Source organism: Scyliorhinus canicula, chromosome 11 (assembly GCF_902713615.1).
Source record: "Scyliorhinus canicula chromosome 11, sScyCan1.1, whole genome shotgun sequence".
Lineage (NCBI taxonomy): Eukaryota > Metazoa > Chordata > Chondrichthyes > Carcharhiniformes > Scyliorhinidae > Scyliorhinus > Scyliorhinus canicula.
The window spans coordinates 154988835-155014141 of NC_052156.1; the positions used below are offsets into that span (position 1 = coordinate 154988835).

Genomic DNA, 25307 nt, shown 5'->3' on the forward strand with positions numbered 1-25307 from the left:
CCTGCGAGAGGCTTCTGTCAGCATCGACCGGCCATGTGGAGCTGTACTCGAGCGATAATGCAAAGCGGCCAGTAGATTGCGCCCACTGTTTCTTCTAAATGCAGTAAGTCCTGACTTGGAATGGGCTGCTTGAATGAGCGGCGGAAGCAGATTGAATAGTAACTTCGGAAAGGGAATCAGAGAGTCGGGCTAATTGGACAGCTCTTTCTCAGAGCTGCTGCAGGTACAGTGGACCAAATGGCCTCCTTCAGCACCGCACAATTCTTTAGCTGCTGGACCGCACAATCCCTATTCACCCAGAGGGTCAGAGAGCTATCTGGCCATCTGGATTATTGAGTTGGCGCCATTACTGTTGCGCCCCGCACTGAAAACTCTTTGGTTTCAATCTCCAGAAATGGGAATTGACGCAGGGCCGAATGTCACGTGATTGCAGTTTCGATTCTGGTGATGAGGTGGATTAAGATGCATGTCCGATTGAGAAGTATCTCCCAGACTGGTTCCAGTGGCCAAAGTGCAGAGCTGGAACCTTGGACTGTTCCAGGGGACTGGGGGGGGGGGGGGGGGGGGGGGGGTGGAAACGACGGGTGGGTTGTGCAGGAATCTATCTTCAGACGCAGCAGAAGTGAACCTGGCCCTTTCCTGGAGTGCTGCCATCAACATTTGCATTCACAATGCTGCCAACTCACTGTTGCCAAGACCTGGGGGATATGACTGCTCATGGAGAAATCTTCTCGGCAGAGTCTTGTATATTAATGAGGCTGAGAGCTGAGGAAGATAGTTTGACTGCTGATTTTACTACCTTTGGTGTGTGCTGAATGCAGCGCAGCAGAAGAATGCTTCTCTTTAACAAAATCTCCCTCTTGTCCCTCCCCCGTATTATTCTAAGGGAAAAAGCTGATTAAGCAAGAATCGGCTCTCCTTCCTGTTCATTAAGCGAAGAGCAATTAAAATTTCTGTCATTGCAGTTGCAAATGTGCACTCGATCAGAGAGTGCATCCACTGTTTAACTGTTCAGAGATTACATTCCTCCTTGTGCTCATCATTGTGGGATAGTGAGAAAGCAAACTGTCCTGGGTGAGGGGTGGGTGGGGGGTGCAGATACAGAGATGGAGTTGGAAGGAGGAGGAAGTTGACCAGGCAGCGTTGTGATGTTGGGATCCGAAAGGTCCAATTAAGTGGAGGGAAATGAACTGAGAGCGGCCCATGTTGCCAAGGCAGGCGGAAGGAAGCTGGGGTGAAGGGGAAGTGACCTTTATCAGGAATGTTCCGTGCCAGTTGGTGAAACGTAGGGCAAAATGGCGCCCCCAACTCGGCACATCGCTGTGGGTCAGTGTCATTGTGGGCGACAGTGATGGTAAAGACAGAAAGACTTTCATTGATAGAACTCCTTCCATAACCTCGGAATGTCCCAAAGTGTTTTGCGATGCCGTCACTGTTGTAACGTTAGGAAATGTTTTTGCCAATTTGTACGCAGCAAACCTCTGCGAACAGCAGTGTGTTCATGACTATATCATCTATTTTGGGGAGTCGTTGAGGATTACTGTGAGACTGTGGAGCACTCCCTCAGTGCTGCACTGGGGTGTCAGCCTTTTTTTTTAATAAACATTTTATTGAAGTATTTTTGGTATAGTAACAACAACAAAAGAAACAATATACATGAAACCATAAACATAGTGCAAAAGCCGTTTATCTCTCGTACAGGTCCCACCCTTATTGACCCCCTACTCTAATCTAAACTACCCCCCCCCCCCCCAACCCCACCGTCTGCTGACAATTAATTTCCCATAAAGAAGTCGACTAACATTGACCCTCTCAAGGCGAACTTGATTTTCTCCAAACAGAGAAAGCTAGCCATGTCCGATAGCCAGGTCTCCGACTTCGGGGGCTTTGAGTCCCTCCAAGCTAATAGTATCCGTCTCCGGGCTACCAGGGAAGCAAAGGCCAGAATGTCTGCCTCTTCCTCCTGGATTCCCGGGTCTTCTGACACCCCGAAAATCGCCAGCTCTGGACTCAGCGCCACCCTTGTTTTTAACACCGTGGACATGACATCTGCAAACCCCTGCCAAAATCCTCGAAGCTTTGGACATGTCCAAAACATGTGGACATGGTTCGCTGGTCCTCCCACACATTTTGCGCACCTGTCCTCCACCCCAAAGAATCTGCTCATCCAGGCCACTGTCATGTGAGCCCGGTGAACAACCTTAAATTGTAGCAGGCTGAGCCTGGCACATGTAACGCGTCTGCCCATTGACCATCCTCTATCTCACCTCCCAGCTCCTCCTCCCACTTGTGCTTCAGCTCCTCAGTCTGTGTCTCCTCTGATCCCATAAGTTCCTTATAAACGTCAGAGATGCTCCCTTCTCCTACCCACCCTCTGGAAATTACCCTGTCCTGAATCCCCCTCAGCGGTAGGAGCGGGAAGGTTGACACCTGTTTACGAAGGAAGTCCCACACCTGTAGATACCTGATTTTTTTTGCCCTCGCCAACCCAACTTTTCGTTCAATACCCTCGTACTCGGAAAGCTCCCCTCGATGAACACATTCCCCATCCTCTCAATCCCTGCTCTCTGCCATAACCGGAACCCCCCCCCCCCCCCCCCCCGTCCATACTCCTCGTGGCAAACCGGTGATTATCACAAATTGGGGCCCAGACCGATGCTCCCACTGCTCCCACAGGCCGCCTCCACTGGCCCCAAACTCTCAGGGCCGCCACCACCACTGGACTGGTGGGGTACCGTGCCGGTGGGAACGGCAGAGGCGCAGTTGCCAACGCCCCCAAACTGGTGCCCTTGCATGAAGCCGCCTCCATACCCAGCCATGCGGCCCCCTCCCCCACCACCCACTTCCTGATTATGGCTATATTAGCCGCCCAGTAATAGTTGCTCAAATTTGGCAGCGCCAGCCAGCCCTCTCCCCGACTCCACTCAAGCATTACCTTCCTTACCCACGGGGTCTTGCCCGCCCAGACGAAGCCCATGATCACTCTGTTGACCCGCTTAAAAAAGGACCGTGGAATAAAGATGGGGCGACACTGAAATACAAATAGGAATCTTGGGGGGAACCGCCATTTTCACCGTTTGCACCCTCCCGGCCAGAGACAACGGAAGCGCGTCCCATCTCCGAAAATCGTCTTTCATTTGGTCCACCAGCTGGGTCAGATTCAGATGCAGCCGGTCCCATTCCCGCGCCACTTAGATGCCCAGGTACCTAAAGCTTCCCCCTACTGACCTAAACGGCAGCTCTCCCAGTCGCCCCTCCTGTCCCCTCGCCTGGACCACAAACATCTCACTCGTTTCCATATTAAGCTTATACCCCGAAAACCAGCCAAATTCCCCTAGAGTCCTCATGATTTCTTCCATCCCCTCTATTGGGTCCGAAACGTACAGAAGCAGATCATCCACATAGAGCGAAACCCTGTGCTCCACCCCACCCGGACCAGTCCTCTCCAGCTCCTCGAGGCTCTCGAAGCAATTGCCAACGGCTCTATAGCCAGCGCAAACAGCAGTGGGGAGAGGGGGCATCCCTGTCTTGTCCCCCGGTGCAGCCTAAAATAGTCCGATGTTGTCTTATTCATCCGTACACTTGCCGCAGGAGCCTGATACAGCAACCTGACTCAGTCAATAAAGCCCTGCCGAATCCGAACCGTCCCAGTATCTCCCACAGATAGTCCCATTCTACCCGATCAAAAGCATCTGCATCCATTGCGATCACTACCTCCACCTCCCTACCTTCCGGGGGCACCATGATCACATTTCGGAGCGTCAGTCTTGACTATATCCTCAACTCTGCAGAAGAGTAATGGTAGGAGCCAGAGGCCTCAAGTTATTTAGTTGAACCTGACGTATAACTAAGAGCCTGGAGTTAGTCAAATGTGTCCAAATACCTTGAGTACACAAAATCCTAACCCCATCTCACTTTCATTTGCTAACTCCCTGATAGTGTTCCTTTTTCTATAACGTGAAGGATTTGATACAAGCACGAGAGCTGCCAATTTAATTCCCATCAATGTTGCGTTCTCCCCGATGAATTAAATCTGCTTGTGTTTGTCTCTGATAGCCATTGTCTGCCAATGAAAACCCACCACAGGACGGATATTGTGTTTTAGGTTTTTGTTTTTTGGCCTGATTTTGGTCCATTGATGCCCATGTCACTCGACTTGCCAGCTGGACTATTGAGAAGGCAGCCTGTGAGTTATTGTCGAGCCCGAAAAGCTTCCTCTCAAAGTCCTGTATTTTGCACCTCCTTTTGTCTGGTTCCTTTCCTTGTGTGTAGATGTTGACACCAATTTAATGAGCAAGCAAGGGAGACGTTTGCACAGAGCTCAGCTGTGAATGAGCTGGCATTGATCTGAAATGAGAAAGAAGGCATTCAGCAACACAGGCCTATTCACTGTGTTGATCCAGGACGCCACATTGGAGACTAAAGATAGGATTTTCAAAAACCGTTCAGATCAGACGTGGGGAGTCACAAGAAACATTCTGGACTTTTCTGCTTTCTGATGAGGACGGAGTATTGTGCCCGGTCTTAACCACATTTAACCTTTTTTTAAATGCTCACTCGAGGGGTGTGACAAGGCAAGAATCTTTCACCCATCTCTATCTGTTCTTGAGCAGTGGTGGTGGTGAGTTGCCTGTAGCTGAATGGCTAGCTAGGCCATTTCAGAGACAGTAAAGAGTCAGCCACTTGGCTGTGGGCTTGGGAGTCACATACAGGCCAGACTGGGTAAGGACAGCAAATCCTCTCCCCCGGAAGGTCATTTGGTGTGTTTTCATGACAATCCGGTAGTTTCATGATAAGACGAGCAATTTATTCCAGATTTATTAATTAATTGAATTTAAATTTCACCAGCAGCAGTGGTGAGATTTGTACTCCTGTCTCTAGGGTATTAGTTTAAGCTCGTGCAGTAAAGTTACCACAATGATACCGTGCCTTCAAATGATGCCTAAAAACAATTGGATATATAGCTTACGTCATGGAAGGTCCCTCAATGGTTGACTTAAAGAGAACCTGTGGATAACGGCAGCTAACTGGCTCAACTTTGAACTGCTAGAAAATCTGCTCATTTGCTATTTTTACTTTGTGGAACCGTTAGTTGGCAAAGATTGGACAAGCCGCCATCGTTAAACTTAACTTTGAAACTTGTTTTGTATTTTGTAGATGTTGGGCGGGATTCTCCGTCCTGTCGCACCCCATTTTCTGGTGCGGCGCGTTGCCGTCGACAGCGGGATTTTCCATCCTGGCAGCTGGCCCATTATGGGCCCCCCCACTCCATCGGGAAATATGGAGGATCCTGCCGACGGAGAATCCAACCCGTTAGGTTTTAAGTTTGTTTTATTCCTTTCTGGTCATTTTTTTTCGATCTCGGGACATCTTAAAGGTGTTTTATGCTGTATGGTTGTACGTTGCCTTATGAAGATGTCTGGAGACTTGTATGTTTTTTTTTTAATAAACAATTTTATTGAGGTAGTTTTTGGCTTTATAAACGGTTACAGACATCATCAGAAAGAAAGCAAAAAAGGCAAAAATGTGCAAACATCCACGTACTTTCAATACTTCCATCGTAACATATTGCATAAGCCCGCTCCCCTCCCACCGGTGAGACTTGTATGTTTGAACAATAACCCATAACTATATACAAATCGGCAGGATACAGTCCTGACTTGGCACTATCATCATGCCGACTTCTACCAGACTCCCCACTATACTCTACTTCTCCAATGATATTCTGCACCGTAATGTGGGCGGTATTGTACCCCACTTCCACATTAACCCTTAGTCCCACAGCCGGTTAACTAGTTTTGCAGTGTCATCACAATTGTAATATAGAAAATGTGACGGTAATTTGTGCACAGCAAGGCGATTGAACAGATGATCTGTTAATCTGATCTGATAATCGGGCAGGGCATAGGTTTAATATCTCACCCGAAAGAGTGGGGTTCTCTCGGTCATATATGGAAGCATCAGTCCTAGGTTACTTGCTCAAGGCTCTGGAATGGGATTTGAACCCAAGAAGTTCTGAAATAGGGATGAGAGTGCCACTCCCTCTCCCTTGGCCAAGGCTGTGGCGTTCTGAGCAGATGTGCTTTTGGGGCTCCGAGTTGACCTGCAAAGTCTCCCATCATTTCCTTAGTGTGCTGCTAGTCCGCTGGTGGACAGGAAATTGTAGGGAGCACTTTGTTTTTTATTCCTATGATCGTTTGCTTGTGAACGATAGGAACTCTCGGGTTGCTGGCATTATTCTGTCTGAAGTTTCTCAATGTTTCTCTTTTTTTTTAAGAAACACATTCTTTCATTGTGGCATGGTGGCACAGTGGTTAGCACTGCTGTCTCACCGTACCAGGGACCCGGGTTTGATTCCGACCTCGTTTGACTGTGTGGAGTTTGCAAAGATGTGCAGTTTAGGTGGATTGGCCATGCTAAAGTGCCCCTCAGTGTCTGAAGGTTAGGTGGGGTTATGGGGGTAGGGCAGGGGAATTGGGCCGAGGTAGGGTGTTCTTTTGGAGGGTCGGTGCAGACTTGATGGGCTGAATGGCCCCCTCCTGCACTGGAGGAATGCTATCATTCTAAGCTTCTATGATTCATGGGGTGTGGGCGTCGCTGGCTAGACTACCATTAGTTGCCCATTCCTAATTGCTCTGGAGTTGGTGGTGTTGAGTTGCCGCCTTCAACTACTGCAGTCCATGTGGTGTAAGTACACCCACCGTGCTGCTTGGGAGTGAGTTCCAAGATTTTGACCCAGTGGAGGAACGATGATATAGTTCCAAGCCAAGACCGTGCGTGCACCATAGTTTTGGTGGAAGCCCTGATTGGAAGAGAAGAGCAAGAACTTGCATTTAAGTGGCTGTTGCAATGTAGGGATCACGGCAACCAACGTGGGCACAACAAACTCCCAGAAAAGTGAACGTTTTGGTGAATAAGCGGACCGTCGATATTGCGACTTCAGCAAAATGAAGGAAGCCCTGACAAAACTCACTTTACTAAGTGTTGCTGCGTGAGAGTTTAAGCAGCGTTAGTGTGAGAGCAGTTACATCTTGATGTGACTTTTAGGATGTTCCTCTTTCCCCCCCCCCCCCCGAACAGTCCCATGACCGTGTCAGACGAGTAGGTGCGGCTTCCTGGTGTTTGCCAACATTCACCCCCCCAACTGATAAGCTGGCACTTTACCTCAGCAAATGTAGCAGTTATGGGGCAGGAGGAGAAAAGAGCCCTTGCTGTAGTTGGAAGTGAAGACGACAGGAATTTGAAGAGACATTCCTGTAAATGTGTGATGAATATATGTCTCCAATTATCAGCACTCGATATAGAAATAGTGGGATCCCTGTTTCCAATCGGGAAAATGTGTAAACTCTCTGTGTAACACCAATAATTTATTATCGGTTGCCAAATTCAAATGACTGAATATATTTAAATGAAAAGCTATTAAATTAACAGACCACTCTTTGCTACCGAGACTTGATACTATTTCAGTCATGTTTGAATCAGGGGAAATTGTTTCAGCGAAGGAATTGTCGCTCCCGTTTAAAATGTTTTCAGAAATTACAGATGTGTGTCAGGACAGCATATCCTGAATGTATCACGTCAGTGGCAAGGGGAGTTGTTTCTTTGTCAAGTTCGGGACAGGTAAGTGAGAGGAAATTAAACTCTATCCTCTCGCCATCTTTCTGCGAGCAGAGGTTTTTAAAATTGCTTTTGGCCGAGGCTGTGACAGGTTTCCCCAAACTCTAAGTTTGTGTGATCCAGTTTTATAAAGCAACTCAATAGAGATTTTCTTTATGATTAACTCAGAGGGCTAGTTTATTCCAGATCCAAATTGGGTGGGGGATGGTGGGGAAATGGTGGCAAGCATTTACACCCAGACAGACAGGCACACACACCCAGACAGACAGGCATTTACACCCAGACAGACAGGCACACACACCCAGACAGACAGGCACACACACCCAGACAGACAGGCATAAGCACCCAGACAGACATGCATTTACACCAGACAGACAGGCATACGCACCCAGACAGATGGGCATACGCACCCAGACAGACAGGCATACGCACCCAGACAGACAGGCATACGCACCCAGACAGACGGGCATATGCACCCAGACAGACAGGCATACGCACCCAGACAGACGGGCATACGCACCCAGGCAGACAGGCATACTCACCCAGACAGACAGGCATACTCACCCAGACAGACGGGCACAGGCACCCAGACAGACAGGCATACGCACCCAGACAGACGGGCATACGCACCCAGACAGACAGCATACTCACCCAGACAGACGGGCACACGCACCCAGACAGACGGGCATACTCACCCAGACAGACGGGCACACGCACCCAGACAGACGGGCACACGCACCCAGACAGACGGGCACACGCACCCAGACAGACGGGCACACGCACCCAGACAGACGGGCACACGCACCCAGACAGACGGGCACACGCACCCAGACAGACGGGCACACGCACCCAGACAGACGGGCACACGCACCCAGACAGACGGGCACACGCACCCAGACAGACGGGCATACACATACGCAAACACATTTTACAACTATGGATAACAACAGTAAAAGAAGCACAGAAAAGGTTAATTCACACAGTTGTTTCCTTCACAGAAGGAGCTTAGTTCAGATGAGTCGCTGGTTGGAGACAGCAGCACGTATGTCCTTTGAAGTAATTGACGGTGCGGCACAATAAGGTTTCTACACATAGACTGCTTGGCGGGCGATGTCTGGCTGCTTTTAAGATAAAACCAGCTTTGTGGAGTTGGGAGATGGTGTTGCCGGATGCTGGGTCAGCCGGGAGCCCTGCTGTTGTTCTGTTCAGGTTGGAGGTTGACAGCAGACAGCTTGTTTCTCTGTCCTCAACTCAATATCGAGATTTCAAAATGGTCACCTGAGTCAAGTAATATTCTGTAGTATTCAATTTGAAATGTTTTTGAATGTGCCTTACAAATTTAAATGAATGAGTTATATTTTTGGAAGACTCAAAATCCAGCCTATCAATTGCAAAAGTACTGCAGGTGCCGGAATTAGAATTAAAGATTGGAAAATGCTGCAGAACATTCAACGGTCCAGGTGTAGCATCTGTGGAGAGAAAAACAGAGTTAGAGTTTCAGACTGATGACTTTTTTTGTTGGAACTTTTTAAGATCCCTTCCATCTGCGAAGGCTTGATCATTGCAGCGGAAGACAAATCTACTTGGGGAAGACATCATTACTGATGTCTTCCACCCTTATCGGTGTGGCAAGGAGCTGCAGATGGGGAGTTTGTCAGTTTAACAAATACTGCTTATTAAAAGTGTGGCACGAGGAAAAGAAAATAATAATGCGGCTGGGTGGAAACTATTCAATTCACTGCACTTCCAATCAGAAAGATGATATCGTTCTGAAGATGAATAATTGACGCTTTGCTCGGCCTTTCATAGTCTCAAGCTTCTTTAAGAATTTTGACGATAAAAGGATTGAATATCAAAAGAATTTTCCCTCCTCTCCCCTCGTTTTACAAAAAGGCACTTTGATTATTTCAGAAAGTCGACTAGATCGGTCTCTTAAAGGGGTATCCGGGCTTTCTGAGTTTCGGACACGCAGAGTGTGATCAGCGGGTACGATGCTTTAATCCCACGTGCCTCTTAATTTACATTACTCACTGTCATAATATACACACAAGTATATGATGGTGCACAGACAGGCATTGATTGACACACAGGATGACCAATGAACACACAGAACACAGCAGCCAATCACCAGACAGGACACGACCACTATAAAGCCAGAGGGCACTAGTTTTCCCGCTCTCTCGGGATCCAGCCTCTGAGACAGTCAGAGCCCGTGAGCAACAACTAGAACATACACCATGTGGTAGTAAGATAGTCTGGTCAGGTTAGCCTCAGGTCTCCAGTCAAGTCAGCATAGTGTCAACCCACAGTTAAGCATGTATGATCGTTAAGAGTTCAATAAAATTGAGTTGCATTTCTTCAAGTGTTGGAAGCCTGTCTCTCTCACTGCTGCAGTAAACGCAGTCCTCGCAGACCCAGCTTACCCAACACATCAGTCACTACCAATGAAGCAGCAGTGCAGCCAAGTCTTTTCCCAGAACGACCAAACAACAAATATAAACAATTAAGAGGGCAAATATATTGATCGGTTGTTTCAAGAGCTTGATTGTCAAAGCTTGTCGGGGCTGCATTCTGACCGTGAGCTCACGGTGTTGATGCCCCTGCGTTCGATCATGCTTTTCTCCCCTTGGCTCTGCTAAAAATGGCTCAGAAATGATCAGAGGTTCTGCTGGACAGAGTAGGGAAAATAATATGTTCATTGGTTAGTGAGTTGGTAACTAAATCAAAGGTTCTACTGACCGACTGAAGTGATGGTTGGCACTCTGCTTTAGGACACCTGACTTGTGCGTGAGAAATGCTATGGGGCAGCACGGTAGCACAAGTGGATAGCACTGTGGCTTCACAGCGCCAGGGTCCCAGGTTCGATTCCCCGCTGGGTCACTGGCTGTGCGGAGTCTGCACATTCTGCCCATGTCTGCGTGGGTTGCCTCCGGGTCCTCCCACAGTCCAAAGATGTGCGGTTTAGGTGGATTGGCCATGATAAATTGCCCTCGGGTGTCCAAAAAGGTTAGGAGGGGTTATTGGGTTACGGGGATTGGGTGGAAGTGAGGGCTTAAGTGGGTCGGTGCAGATTTGATGGGCCGAATGGCCTCCTTCTGCACTGTATGTTCTCTGTTCTTACAATACCATATTGTTGAATCCCAGCTGTTCTGATGGCCTTCGTTCTTGTTGCCAGGCTGACTTCTGTATTTTGAAGTATACACAAGTGATTACAACAATCGCTGTTAGTTTTTTTTTGTGTGTGTTGCTGGAAGGAACACTTGAATGCAGTGGAACCTCATATCTTTCCCCCCCAAGGGAGTGTGTACAAGAAATGTTTTACAAAAATGTGCTAACAACCTGAAGGCTCCCCAAGTCTCTCTCCTTCTTTAGAATGCTCATTAAAACCAAATATAATCTTGTCCTTTGGCTCAGAGTCAGTTTTCTGTTTGATTATACTTTTCTGAAACTATTACGTCAGATGCTCTGTATAAATGCAAGTTGCTGAATGCGGGAAGTAGGCTTTTCCAGGTAGTTAGTCCACAAACAGTTGAATGGGTTTCCATGTTATGGGTGCGATGGAACGGGAAAAGAACAGTGTCTTGTTTTGGGCGGGTATAGCGCGGTGTTTCTCGGCACCTGCAGTGCCGAGGACGACCCCGCTATCTAACGGGGCTCAGCCGGGTAATTGTGGCCATTGAGGCTGCACTTAACTCATTCCCTACAAGCTGAGCCCAACCTACCTCTTCAGGGGTCCCTGAATCTCACCCCACCTATTTGCAGGGCACCCCTGGGCTCAATCCCTGGCATGGGAAACCTGACACCCAGGCACTGTTGGCCTGGCATCCTAGCAGTGCCCTTGCCAGCCGTGTACTGACACCGGGGCATCCTGGCAGTTTGAGGGTGGCGCTGCCGGTGTGTCTGGCGGAAGTGCCAAGGTGCCCGGGTTCCAGCGGGAGTGGCAGCCTGCTATCTTGTCCAGAGCCCAAGCACCCAAGTGACTCCAGTGGCCTGGGTTACCCCCAATACCGTTACGCTTGGCCCACGTTTGTGAGCACCTGTGCTAAACAGCGCCATGGTGAGATCTCCCAGACAAGGCATTAGTTCCCGGGCCTTGGGAGAGTCCGACGTGGCTCATTTTAATGTTGTAATCTGGATCTCGCCCAGCGAGGCCTTCTGAGCGTTCCAAATCTCGCAAGATTAAATAGCCTTGTTGCTTTACCAAGTCAGGCGAAATGAGGCCATTAAATTGTGCCCATATATAGCTGGAAGGATTCAATGGAATGTATTTAATAAATGTTGGAAATTCTTGTGCATTGTCGACATTGACCTGCAAACGTAATGTATGATTCCAAGTTTTGGTGAAGATGACCGAATGACGTTGCCATTGATGAATCGCAGCAATCCAGTCTTAACCTCCTTCTGTAGTATTTCTCCAGTGACCCATTTCCGTGAGCCAATCTCTTTGTCTGCTGTAGGTAATGCCAGGTGTGTATATTTGGTAAGCAGAGGGCAGGCCTCGCTGCTCTTGCACTGGCTGCTCCCCACTCCTAAACTCAAGTAGGGTGACTTACAGGTTGGGGATTAAAACTCCCACTTGACAAATTATTGAACAACTGAAGTACACAAAGGACACCCAAATCTCCATGGCGATCCAGCGGGAATCCTCTCCCCAAAGTAAGCAGCGGAGGGATAGAGTGTGCGAGTGTGAGACTGAGCCTTTGGTGTCTAGTTTCACACAGGTGTCTTCAGTCCCTGTACCAGAGAGATGACCAATGGTTTAGCATTTGGCAGTGAAAGAAAGAACTTGAATTGATGGAGCACCTTTCCATCTCTGCATTTGGCACTTGAGTTGGTGCAGGGAGGGGGAGGGGGTGCAAGGGAGGGGGAGAGCGTTAAATATGGAAGCCAGAGTTCATGGAAGTTGGTGAACTCAATGTTGAGTCCCGAAGACTGTAAAGTGCTGAATCGGAAGATGAGGTGCTGTTTCTCGCTTTTAACCCAAGTGCTGATCTGTGTCTTGTTCTCATGTTTTGCCTTCAGATAGCACTTAGCTGGTGTTAACACATTCCACTATTTTGTTTTCAGGCAGAGCTGACCTTCATTCTGCCACTAACACCTGGTCTGGACCCATGCTTTGTTCCTTTACCGATACCATTCCCACTCTCTTTGCCTTTAGTTCCATGATACATTTAAAAAAACAAAATAACAAAATTTAGAGTGCCCAATTTGTTTATTCCAATTAAGGGGCAATTTAGCATGGCCAATCCACCGAGCCTGCACATCTTTTGGGTTGTGGGGGTGAAACCCAAGCAAACACGGGGAGAACGTGCAAACTCCACCTGGACAGTGACCCAGGGCCGGGCTCGAACCTGGGACCTCAGCGTCGTGAGGCAGCAGTGCTAACCACTGCACCACCGTGCTGCCCCCTGTTCCATGACACATTTGATATTTAATCTTCCCACCCTCTAATCTATCCCTTTTTGTTCCACTTAACCCTCCCCTTTTTCAAGAGTCAGAAACCATCATCCCTCTGCCTCTCCGTTCCACAGAAGAGTTGTATTGGACTCGAAACCTTTTTTAAAAAAAAAATATTTGTTTCTCCTCATTTTCCACATTTCCATCAAATAAACACCCAAAAAAGATAAACACAATAGCAATCCCCTGACTAACAAACCCTTTATCATGCAAACCCAAACCTCCCCCATTACATCCCAAATACAAAGCAAAAAAGAGAATCCACTGTCATCCCATACATGGGGTGGGATTCTCCCCTACCCGACGGGGCGGGGGGGTCCCGGTGTAGCGGAGTTGTGCCAACCACTCTGGCGCCGGGCCTCCCCAAAGGTGCGGAATTCTCCACACCTTCGGGGGGCTAGGCCCGCGCCGGAGTGGTTGGCACCACGCCGACTGGCACCAAAACCGGCACCAACGGCCTTTGACGCCCGGCGCCGGGGCTGGCCGAAAGGCCTTCACCGGTTCGCGCATGCGCCGGTGGTGACGTCAGCGACAGCTCACGCTGACATCACCACCGGCGCAAGCGCGCTGAGGGATTCTCTTCCGCCTCCGCCATGGTGTAGGCCGTGGCGGCGGTGGAAGAGAAAGAGTGCCCCCATAGCACTGGCCCACCCACCGATCGGCGGGCCCCGATCGCAGGCCTGGCCATCGTGGGGGCACCCCCCGGGGTCCGATCGCCCCGCGCCCACCCCCCCCCAGGACCCCGGGGGCCCGCTCGCGCCGCCGATCCTGCCGCCACCAGAGGTGGTTCAAACCTCGGCGGCGGGAGAGGCCCCACAGCGGCGGGACTTCGGCCCATCGCGGTCTGGAGAATCGCCGCAGGGGGCTCGCCGCTCGACGTGGCGTGATTCCCGCCCCCGCCAATTCCCGGGTGGCGGAGAATTTCTGCCACAGCGGGGGCGGGATTTTCTGCGGCCCCGGGCGATTCTCCGACCCTGCGTGAGGGTCGGAGAATTTCGCCTCAGGTAACCAATAAACCGTACGCTCACCCCCTCCTTGCACAATGTTCGATGAGATCCAATTCTTGAAAGTGCAGGATAAACAATGGCCATGAATTGTAGAACCCTTCCATCCTTCCCCTCGGCTCAAACTTCACCTTCTCGAGCGTTGAAAATCCCAGCTGGTCCCCCCGCCACGTCGAGGCACAAGGCAGAGAAGCTGACCTCCACCCCAACAGGACCCGCCTTCGTGCAATCGGTGAGGCGAAGGCTAAGACATCTGCCCCCGCACCCGCCTGCAGCCCAGGCTGGTCCGGCACCCCGAACATGGCTTCTAGGGGTCCTGCTTCGAACCTCACATGCACCACCCCCGGGGGTGACCTTCCTCCAGTACCCCTCCAGTTTCAGACAGGACCAAAACATGAGGACATGGTCTGTGGGGGGGGTCTTCCCACAGCGCTCACACACATCCTCCACCCCCTCACGTCCTCGCACACGAGTTGTGAGGCAAGGGCGAAGAACTCTAACCGTGTTTCTCTCTCCACAGTTGTTGCCAGATCCAGCGGCTTTTTCCAGAAATTTCTGTTTTTCTTTCCGATCCCTACAGCATCTGCGCTGTTTTACTTTTATTCATGAAAAATAAAAACATGCATCAACCAGGTGACTCTGTCTTTCTGTCTAATTGGAATGTTTATTTTGCATCCAAAATACAGTCTTATGATGCAGCGCATTTGTCATGAGAACTTAATTTTCCCCTTCAAATCCCTGGTTGGTAAACAGGAAATGCACTCGTGAAAGGACAGCAATGAATAGCCTTATTTTGTTGAACTGATTCCCTTTGCTCTGATGATTTAATTAACAATGTTTGCGTGACTGGTTCTGATTGATGATTGCTATCTTCCTATTTCGTTAAAGGTTTTTCTGCCCCCAACAATCGTCCAATGCATTTTTGCAAAAACATCTTCACGGTAATCACAGGCCCTATAAATGATTAGTCAACGCATCAAAATAAGTCTCCACATCCCCATAGAATTTGCAGGCCACTCAATCCCTTTCCCTTCTCATATTAATTTAGGCTGGAGAATGGTTCCATGGTAACTAGTCGACCTCCAATAGCCATTTATTGATTGGAGTTTTAACAAGTAAATGCCTGCGGAATGTTGGACTGTGTTAATAATTTCAGTAGACGGAGCTCAACCTTGTTCTAGACCGCACACGCACATACTATAAAAAGGTCAAGAAAGGAACCAAACGGATGGCGTAAAGGGAAAAAAGGTTTCATGCAACTGAACAAGAGTACAGAGCAGTTACTCCTGGAATGAAGAGCTTGTCGTATGAGGAATGGTTGAGGATTCTGTGTCTGTACTCGCAGGAGTTTAGAAGAATGAGGGGGGATCTTATTGAAACTTACAGGAGACTGCGTGGCCTGGATAGAGTGGACGTGGAGATGATGTTTCCACTTGTGTCCACTAGAAGCAGATGTGTCCACTTGATGTGTCCACTAGAAGCAGAGGATACAATCTCAGACTAAAGGGAGATGAGGAGGAATTTATCAAGAATCTATCTGTCTCTGTTTCAAAGACACTCGGTGATTTGGCCTCCACAGCCTTCTGTGGCAAAGAGTTCCACAGATTCACCACCCTCTGGCTGAAGAAATTCCTCCTCATCTCTGTTTTAAAGGATCGACCCTTGAGTCTGAGATGGTGTCCTCTGGCTCTAGTTTTTCCGACAAGTAGAAACATCCTCTCCACATCCACTCTATCCAGGCCTCCCTGTATCCTGTAAGTTTCAATGAGATCCCCCTCATTCTTCTAAACTCCAACGAGTACAGACCCAGAGTCCTCAACCGTTCCTCATACGACAAGTTCTTCATTCCAGGGATCATTCTTGTGAACCTCCTCTGAACCCTTTCCAAGGCCAGCACATCCTTCCTTACGGGGAGGTGTGGTGATCCTCAGTTAAATCACCACCAGTCAGCTCTCCCCTCAAGGGGAAATCGGCCAATGGTCATCTGGGACTATGGTGACCGTACCTCATCTCGTCATGCTTGGAACTCACAGCCTTGTGTGATGTTGGGTAAGGAGTAAATATTGGTGCCAGGGCACTGGGAGAACTCCTCAACACTTTTTCAGATGAGTGCCGTATGATCTTTAGTGCCTAAGAGAGTAAACAGGATTCGAAAGACTGGTCCTCTGACAATGCAGCACTCCCTCATTACTGCACTAGGTGTGCCAGCCTGGATTATGAGCTCAATCTTCAGGGCGTGGTTACATTTCCATATGTCTCTCTCTCTCTCTCTCGCTCCACATTGGATGCTCTGCCTCCAGGAACCAGCGGCTGACCTCGCGAGGCCTTGGGCATTAATGTAAAATTGTCTGTTGGGACTTGCATAGCTATCACTTGAGGCACCTCACCCTGCAAATATCCCAACTTTTGGTCTCAAAGCCTCCTCTGTGTTCAGAACCAAAAATTTGATGCATAGCAGATCATCGCAAGAAAGAGAAAACGTACAGGGTCAACTGTTGTGACACTGTGTTGATATCCCGAAGTTCACAACCAATGATACACTTAAATACTTGTCAGGTGAATCAGGTGAAGCCACTGTCGTAATGCAGGAACAAATTTGTGAAAACATTGTGATAACTAACCAGATAGTAGAGGTGCTGATTAAAAGGTGAATATTAAGCAGGATACTGGGAGAAGACCACTCCCTCCCTCCCCCCATCACTTTTGAAACGTGTCAGCCTTGATGATGAACTCGAGTGTCTGAAGTGGGTTTTGCACCATCAAAGCCCTGAGCCAGGAACGAACACGCTACTGCTGAATCAAGCTGTGACACTCTGAGGCATCTGCGTTCCTCCACCATGGTGTTCGCAGCCCGGCGTTCTGAGCAGGTAGTGATGGTGGGATTGTTGGGGGTGAAGAGCATTGTCAGCAATACCACACTCGCCTCTTAAGTTGGGAGTTTGTGGGTTGAAGTCTCACTCCTGACTGTTACAGGCTGGTACTGTGAGTGTTGCATTGTGCATGAGTGTTAAATAGAGGCCCTGCCGGCTGCAAATATCCCAAACCACTATTGTTAAGAGCTGTGGGGGTTCTCCCAGGTATCCTAATGCATAATTATCCCTCAACCAATATCACTTTTGGTGCGGGACGTTCTGCGGAGGCAGGTACCAACCTTCCCACTCCTGCCGCTAAGGGGGATTCAGGATAGGGTGGTTTCTAGAGGATGGATAGGAGAGTGGAGCGTCTCGTACATATATCAGGAGCTTATGGGATTGGAGGGGATGCACACCGAGGAGCTGAAGCAAAAATGGGCGGAGGAGCTGGGGGGAGAGATAGAGGAGGGCCTTTGGGCGGATGTGTTGGGTAGGGTCAATGCGACTGCAACATGTGGCAGGCTCAGCCTGATCCAATTTCAGGTTGTTCACCGGGCTCACATGACAGTGGCCCGGACGAGCAGATTCTTCGGGGTGGAGGACATGTGTGCAAAATGTTGGGGGGGGGGGGGGGGCAGCGAACCATGTCCACATGTTCTGGGCATGTCCAAAGCTGAGGGGATTTTGGCAGGGGTTTGCTGACGCCATGCCCAAGGTATTAAATACAAGGGTGGCATTGAGTCCAGAGGTGGCGATTTTCGGGGTGTCGCAGGATCCCGGAATCCAGGAGGGGAAAGAGGCAGATGTTCTGGCCTTTGCTTCCCTGGTAGCTCGGAGACGGATACTATTAGCTTGGAGGGACTCGAAGCCCCCGAAATCGGAGACCTGGCTATCGGACATAGCTGGCTTTCTCTGCCTGGAGGAAATTAAGTTCGCCGTGAGAGGGTCACTGTAAGGGTTCGCCCGGAGCTGGCAACCGTTCATCGACTTCTTCGCAGAGAATTAATTGTCAGCAGAGGGGGGCGGGGGGTTAGGTTAGTGTAGATTAGGGGGTTAATTAATGGTGGGACCTGTGGGAGAGGGAGGTGGTATTTGCGCTATGCTAATATTTTTATGTACATTGTTTATATTGCTGCTGTTACAATGCCAAAGAAATACCTCAATAAAATGTTTATTAAGAAGAAACCAATATCACTTTTGAAAAAGAATGAATATCTGGTCATTATCATGTAGCTGTTTGCTCACTGTGCAAATTATCTGCTGCATTTCCTACATTACACTTTACTCGTACCCTGTAAACTGTGAGGTGTTTCGAAACATTCTGAGATCACGGGGTGTGTAATATCAGTTCCAGGTCTGCCGTTCTTAAACGAGGTGATGTGGAAATATGCAACTCGACAAAATGCTGACAGGGTTAAGGTTGCGGGAAAAACATTGCCAGCTTCTCGAATCATCTTCACTTCTTTCACTCAAATCATTTTTAGTGAGTTGTGGGAAAGACTCAGCAACGTAACCGCCCTCATCCATCTCTCTGGCACAGAGATTGATAACAGTTAGCAATATGTCACCCAAAACGGATGAAATCTGGCAGAGTATGAAAGTATGGTGGAAGCGATTCCTGACTAAAAGCATGGCAGCATCGACATGCGAGGTTTCACGTTGGGAAAAGCTCCGAGCCATTAACCATCAGCTGCTGCACAGCGGGCAGATCCAAAATGAGCTGATACAGGCCCTGAGGACTGAGAGGTACAGGGCATCACTCCAGTCTTCTTACCCAGCTTCTCTGCATTGTACCCACTGGCTGACATTTACATGACACTTGATAGAGCCCAATTTCTGGATTATAAGGATAGGGGGTTGGGAGGGGGGGATTGAAAAACAATTGAGGCTTTTATGTAATTAAAATGGTATAACAATGCAATAGACAGATTATAAACGATAACTAGAGGTATTAATGAATTATCATCAAGTTAATGTTGCAGATAGAATGATACAGATACAGCGTATCTCGTTGAAAGGGTGGTTCAGTTGTTCGACTCCCATGCCTCGCTGCTCTTTCGTAAGGATTGCTGATAAAAATAGAAAATCTTATTAAAAAACTCAGCTGGCCAGACTGCGCCTGTGGGAGAGAGAAACCAGAGTTAATATTTCCGGCCGATGGCTTTTTGCCACGAATGATGAGCAACTTACATGCTGGAGTGTCAGGCTAATATGCCATTTCTCTGTCCAATTACTATTATTGCAAGAGACCAATTCCATTCCATGGGAGGTGATGGAACCATCAATTCACCAGACACGTGTTTCCGATATGAATCTAGGCTTTAATCGACTTACTTCAGAGCCAGCCTGTTACCCGTTGATTAACTCTTAGTGAACTCGGGCTGACTCTGGACAAGGGTATTTATACAGCAGCACTAGGGGGAGGAGTCGTTGGCGGAGCCAAGGGTGGAGCCCAGTTCCTGAGTACTCCCAGAGCTACTCCCCCTAGTGGTAGGATAGCGCTACTGCGCTTACAAAGACTGTGTGAATGATCATATATATATATATTACATTCACCACAGGAGGCACATTCCCAGTATTACTGTAGCCAGTGTACTCCATGATGTCTTTGGGTGCTGCCTATTGTAAACTTTCATTATCTAGTTCCTAAGCGTATATATGTGTACAAAATATACATATTCACACAGGCAGTGGTGTAGTGATATTATCGCTGGACTAGTAATCCAGAGAGCCAGAATCATGCTCTGGGGACCCGGGTTCCAAGCCCGCCACTGCAGATGGTGAAATTTGAATTCAATAAAAAGTCATAGATCATAGATTTTACAGTGCAGAAGAAGGCCATTCGGCCCATCGAGTCTGCACCGGCTCCTGGAAAGAGCACCCTACCCAAGGTTAACACCTCCACCCTATCCCCATAACCCAGTAACCCCACCCAACACTAAGGGCAATTTTGGACACAAAGGGCAATTTATCATGTCCAATCCACCTAACTTGCACATCTTTGGACTGTGGGAGGAAACCGGAGCACCTGGAGGAAACCCACGCGCACACGTCTGTGCAGACTCTGCACAGACAGTGACCCAAGCCGGAATTGAACCTGGGACCCTGGAGCTGTGAAGCGATTGTGCTATCCACAATGCTACCGTGCTGTCGGAATTAAAAGTCTAAAGGTGACTGTTGTGGTGATTGTAGATCTGAGTAGATGCAATACAACTGAGCAAGCACTAGAGGGAGCACGGGAGAGCTATAAATACTCAGGGACAGGAAGTGACGACACTTCACGGAAGACAGAACTGGTAGCAGGCCACAGACACACAAGCAGGCAGCATTTGAGGTAGCCGTAAGTTAAGCTCTGAAGACAGAACAAATTCACAATAAAACATCTTCTCCACCTTTGAGACTACGAGCTTTATTAAGACACGAGGAACAACACAACTGTGTCGTAAATTGTCGTAAAAATCCATTTGGTTCATTAATGTCATTTTGGGAAGGAAATCTGACGGCCCGATCTGGCCTCCATGTGACTTCAGATCCGCAGCAATGTGGTTGATTCTTCAATGCCCTCAGCGATGGGCAATATGTCTCGAGGCCCACATCCCATGAACGAAAAAAAAAAAAATCACCATTCCACCCGTGCGCTCTCTCAAGGATTTGTTAACATTCAGTAGATTGGTCTGTGCTGGGAGCCAATGTGTGGATTTGTTCCTCCTGTGTTTCTTTCCCTTTTATACATCAGAAATGTAAACATTGCTTCACTGCTGAGTGACCAGTTTATAAGGTGTCCGTATGTTGCCAATGGGAGATCCTGTTCTTTCTTCGAGTCTCAAATTCTCTCACTCACAATCTCTTTTTTAATAAATGTTTTTATTCTCCTTTTTCACATTTTCATCACATTTGCAACAACAAATATTTAACAGTAACAACAAATACAATGACAATCCGCTAGCCAGCAAATCCCTCATCCCCCCCCCCCCCCCCCCCCACCCTCAAACTGCTCCCAACATTTTGAATACAAAATACCAATGGAAAAACAATCATCAATAACTTATACATTCCAACCCCCCCCCCCCCCCCAACGCGCCGCCCCCCCCCCCCCCCCCCCCCCCCCAGTTCGATGTCATCCAATTCGTGAAAATGCATGATGAACAAGGGCCATCAGTTGTCAAACCCTTCCATCCTCCTTTCCGGAGCAATCGGAAAGCTCTGAACCTCCTTCCTGGCAAAATCTCAGACCTACATGAATCTAAACATCTCCCCCTGCCCCAACCCATATTTCTCACCCAGCTCCTCCAACTTCGCAAACCGGCCTCCCAGAAACAAATCCATTAATGCCCTAACTCCCCATCTCCGAAAATCCCCATTCCACCTCCCAGGTTCAAATCTATGGTTCCCTCGAATCGGCATTTCCCCGCCTACCTCTCACTCGCAGTCTTTCTGGACTTGGGCGATGTTAACTTTGTGGCTGTAACCCTTGACCTTCTGAACCTTGAACTGCACTCTCTTGGACCTAAACCCGCAGTGTGCTGCACCTCCTTCCCTCCGTTAGACTGCACACAGATAACTCCGCTTGCTTCACTCTCTCCCAATATTTAATGCACCCTTCCCCAGAAACCTGGCGTAGCCTCACCGCCCCCCCCCCCCCCCCCCCCCCCATCCGCCTGACTGCATGCCACAAAATCCCAAAATATCAGCGTTTGGAACACCTTATCCTGACATCCCCCCCCACACACACACACACACATACCTTTTTAAATCTGATGGTGCACTGTGTTATGAGCCTTGGATAGTCACCAATTAAAGGGAATGGTAATGTCTGGAGGCATCTGAACAGTGAAACTATACCCATCCCTTTTAATTAGTCTCCCATTAAAAAATCAAATTCACACACTTTGTACCATCCTCAGGGACAAAACCAAACCATTGTTTGTCACTTCGAGAATGAAACCTCACTGCTAATGATGGGAATTTTGTGTGTGTGTGTTAATGGACTATATTCCTCCTTCCCTAGTTCGGGAATGTAAGCCCTGTGGAAAGCTTCAGGATTCTGAAAGGTCACCCGGGGATTTCAGTCCCCGTGCCAAACAATTCTCACTCTTGCCCAGATTTAACCTTTTCTGAGGCGTATTGACTGATTGCTGCTCTGCTCATTGTCGTTAGACATAGAGGTCTGCTAAATGTGGCGATCCAAAAGCTGACAGCCATGAGGCTCATACCTACAATGGTTTAAAACTATTTGTGGCTTTTAATAGACTGGCTTCATTGTCCTGTGTCCTTTCCAAAACGTTCTGTATTTTCGGCTCTGCTTTTCTATCTGATGATGGTTAGGATTTTGCGACCAGCCTGCTGTCCGCCGTGCTTCAGGTGCCCACATGTTTTTGAGCAACAGCTTGTGTGATTAATTAGGGACCGTTTGCCACGCAACACCCTCTCTCAGAGATCTGTGAAGTTTGTGAAGAGGGCAAGCAATAGAGTGGTTCTTCAATCAAATTGAAGAATCCTCACTGAGACACGCAGAGTCTAAACCAAGGCTATAAATTAGAATATTCAGTTCATAAAACCCTGTACAGAAAGAGAAATAGAGGGACAAAGATGGGATTAAATGAATCGAATAATTACTTCAATACATAAGCAAAATATTACGGGCGCTGGAAATCAGAACAGAATATGCTGGAAGAACTCAGCAGATCAGGCAGCATCTGTGGAGAGAAAAAAGATGTTAGCATTTCAAGTCATTTGATTATTCAGCAGCTTTGATGGAAGGTTAATTTTGTTTCTCCCTAAAGATGCGGCCTGACCTCAAACTTTTCTCATTTTATGTGTTCTTACAAAAAAGAATTAACTTTGAAAGAAATCTCCAACATTACATTTTGAAGGAATAACACTTCACACTTGTAAAATATCATTTTCCGGGTCAGAGAGGTCGTTCTAGCAGGAGTTGAGAATTATCCCTCAGTTAAACATTCGTTTCCATTAGAATGCACCAGTTCGAACTTTTCTGGAGTGTTTTGTGGATCGTTACTGGAAATTTATGTCCTTCCTGTGTTTTAATGCTGAATCTCTCAGCAAGGTATTACTGTAACAAAGCTGGACACACAACTCATTGGACAACTTATTCCTGATTTCCACATTTAACTGCAAATGTGCGGGTGTCAGATATTGTACTGCGATTTACCCCCCCAGCAGTGAGTCCTGATAGTCTCACCGGTTTTCTTGTTGCTCAATCGAGCCATTAGATGTAGGTTTCAGGGAATTGCAGAACATTGCAGCAGCAGAATGTCAGTGAAATTTCAGAAAAACCACACTAAGTGCGACATGTTCTCAATTTGTTGATCGCTGTAGCTCAGCCAGGACAATTAGCAAATAGAATATTAACCTCCAGCTCTTGCCCCCCTCTGCTGGATGCAAATACAATTACACCATGCCTCCAATTACATTAATCTACAACGTTCGAGAAATTTCAATCTGTGGTAGTTTTAACAAATTGGTTACCAGATTCGCAAGCAATGCAGCTGAGGACTCGTTAAAGCTCACTGGTCTGCTGCAGGATCACTTAATCATATTTACACAGAATTTGGTGGGAAACAGTAGTTTTAAATGTCGGGGCTTTAAACCCGAGTACATTCACTCGTACAAGTTCAACAAAGGCACAGCGGCAATGGCTAAAATATTAATGAGCAAAGCTGTGATCATTTTTCTTGATAGGCTGTAAGTGATGAACAATTCCTTAACCTGTCCTGACTGAAGTGAGGAATTGTACCATATTTATCGTTTTACATTATTAGATGAGTGCAAGTTGTAATTGTAGAATATTGTGGGTTCCTTAAACCACCAACAACAAGGGTTTCCAAGGGACGGCACGGCGGTGCAGTGGTCTGCATTTCTGCCGACGGCGCTGAGCACCCGGGTTCGAATCCTGGCCCTGGGTCACTATCCGTGTGGAGTTTGCACATTCTCCCCATGCCTGAAAGATGATCAAAGCTTTGCTGATTAATATTTTAGCCATTGCCGCTGTGCCTTTGTTGAACTTGTGTGAATGTACTCGGGTTTAAAGCCCCGACATTTAAAACTACTGGTTTCCTACCAAATTCTGTGTAAAAATGATTAAAGGATCCTGCAGCAGACCAGTGAGTTTTAACGAGTCCTCGGCTGCATTGCTTGCCAATCTGATTACCAATTTGTTAAAATTCTCCCAATGTCTGCGTGGGTTTCTGCCCCACAACCCAAAGATGTGCAGGTTAGGTGGATTGACCAGGCTAAATTGCCCCTTAATTGGAAAATAAATAATTGGGTACTCTAAATTTATTTTTTAAAAATGAAGGGTTTCCTACAAAGGTGGTTTATTCCTGAGCTCAACAGCTGTATACAACACCGTGCTCTGCCCACGCTCCTAGTGATAACTCCCACAGTCCTGCCACGTGACCACTTGGTTTACATCTTCCTCTTGGTCTACAGTAATGATGGAACTAAGTGAGTCTTAACTGCAATGTTTTCCTTTGCATATTTATTGGCTGCAACGATGGACCAGCTCAATTGTTCATCTCTGGCTTGATCTTCAGAAATGGTTTACTCGGCCTGTCTTCTGAAAAAAGTCAAGCAGCCCTGATCAGTTTTGCTCCCCGTTTGAACCAGGCTTCAAGAAGATTGAGTGATAGGGCCCAATATTCTCTGGAGTTTAGAAGTATGAGAGGTGATTTCATAAAACATGAGAAAAATTCTCAGAGAGCTCAAAAGGGCAGCCGCTCAAGAGGCTGATTTCCCCGGGCTGGAGAGCCTAGGACTTGGGAACGTAGTTTTGGAATGAGGAGTCAGCCATTTTGGATTGACATGAGGAGAAATTTCTTCAGTCGGTGGGTTTGTCAATCGTTGGAGTTGTTTTTTTAAAAAAAATATTTTTATTCTACACCCAACAACAATCAATAACCAACAACAAATATCTCAAACCCCATATCAATAACAACGATCCCATCCTCCCACCATGCCCAGACATCAGCCCCCATGTTAACATAAACCAATGACAAAGAAAAAAAGGAATCAGGGATTACCCATAGCCATCTTTAACATACATAGCCCCCCCACCCCATCCACCCATCTCCCCCCCCCCCAACTAATGTTCGATGTTATCCAGTTAGAACATAGAACATAGAACAGTACAGCACAGAACAGGCCCTTCGGCCCTCAATGTTGTGCCGAGCCATGATCACCCTACTCAAACCCACGTATCCACCCTATACCCGTAACCCAACAACCCCCCCCCCTTAACCTTACTTTTATTACGACACTACGGGCAATTTAGCATGGCCAATCCACCTAACCCACACATCTTTGGACTGTGGGAGGAAACCGGAGCACCCGGAGGAAACCCACGCACACAGGGGGA

At 47.9% G+C, this 25307-nt stretch overlaps 1 protein-coding gene across 1 annotated transcript in view; it reads left to right on the forward strand.

Annotated features, from left to right (window-relative positions):
• Nucleotides 1-25307, forward strand: part of plxna4 (plexin A4) — a 667620-nt gene that overhangs the window by 195309 nt on the left and 447004 nt on the right. The window lies entirely within an intron of this gene.